Here is a 1,193-nt window from a genome sequence, read left to right as displayed (position 1 = left end):
GAAATGTTGAAGCCGACATCCACCACCTGCTGTGGGTTTGCCATGCACTGAAACCGACAAGGCTCCAGCACTTCGCAGCAGCGTGACTCTCGCCGCATAATCTGAGCCATTACACTGTTTGAACGCAGGGACCGCATTATCGATCCCTCTTGGACTTTATTAAGTCAGCAAATCTTTTTTCATTCATTTAATCATCCTTATTCACCCCCATCCCATACCCTTGTATGCCCTGAGGCATTTATCCTCGCATTAAAAAAAAGGTGCTTCATTAGGCGCGGAAATGAAACTGATATTTTTACAACGCCAGACACACCATCCCTTCGGTGAGCGCTGCTCTAGGAAGCTGCAGCTTTCTTTTTTCTGTCTTTCGAAACAGCGGTTTCCTGTTCAGTGTCAGAAACGCCATTGTTAATCCCGATCACACTCACAATGCAAAAGAAAGCGAATATTTCTGGCGCCCTACAGGAATGCAGGTGCAAGTATAACGTTGTGCAAAAACAAATCCTCGCGGTAAAAAGAAACCATAAGGAATGCACAGCCAGGCACCGGTGAGATTCGAACTCACGATCTCCTGTTTACTAGACAGGCGCTTTAACCAACTTAGCCACGGCGCCGACGATTCGCTACGATGCCCCAGTTTAGGTTCCTGGCATAATTGGGTAAGTGGCTATTGGTGCAATCCCCCAAATAGCCTAGTATGAGCGTCACGTAGCAGTGCGGAGCGCTCACAAAACCTGTTTGGTGCAATATGTATTGTCATGCGGTGCCGAGCATAACACGGGCACCTCTTCTTCAAGGAAGGAGGCATCGATCCCTACCTGGAATCCAGATAATGTTTTTTTTAATCCAACAGCCGTTAAATGCTTTAAATTTCAATTTGCCTTGTTTCTTCCTTCTTTCTGTCCGTCCGTCCATAAGTATCATTACGCTGACAAATGTAGTCGTTATCGGCGATACCTATAAAAGGGTTTCGTCAATGTCAGGCCAGCTCGTCAGGTTTTTGTGCGCCCGCAGGTGCGGTTGTGCGTGTTATTTATATATATATATATATATATCTGTGTGTGTGTGTGTGTGTGTGTGTGTGTGTGTGTGTGTGTGTGTGCGTGCGTGTGTGTGTGTGTGTGTGTGTGTGTGTGTGTGTGTGTGTGTGTGTGTGTGTGTGTGTGTGTGTGTGTGTGTGTGTGTGTGTGTGT

At 46.6% G+C, this 1,193-nt stretch overlaps 1 non-coding gene across 1 annotated transcript; it reads right to left on the bottom strand.

The window, feature by feature from the left end:
• Positions 1-540: 540 nt before the first annotated feature.
• On the bottom strand, positions 541-614 carry TRNAT-AGU (transfer RNA threonine (anticodon AGU)). Its single transcript has one exon. It is a non-coding gene; the product is annotated as a tRNA-Thr (tRNA).
• Between the last annotated feature and the right edge of the window lie 579 nt (positions 615-1,193).

The sequence above is a fragment of the Dermacentor variabilis genome, chromosome 6, assembly GCF_050947875.1.
Source record: "Dermacentor variabilis isolate Ectoservices chromosome 6, ASM5094787v1, whole genome shotgun sequence".
Taxonomy (NCBI): domain Eukaryota; kingdom Metazoa; phylum Arthropoda; class Arachnida; order Ixodida; family Ixodidae; genus Dermacentor; species Dermacentor variabilis.
Note: the sequence above shows the minus strand (reverse complement) of the source record. Positions and strands in the feature narration are given on the sequence as shown.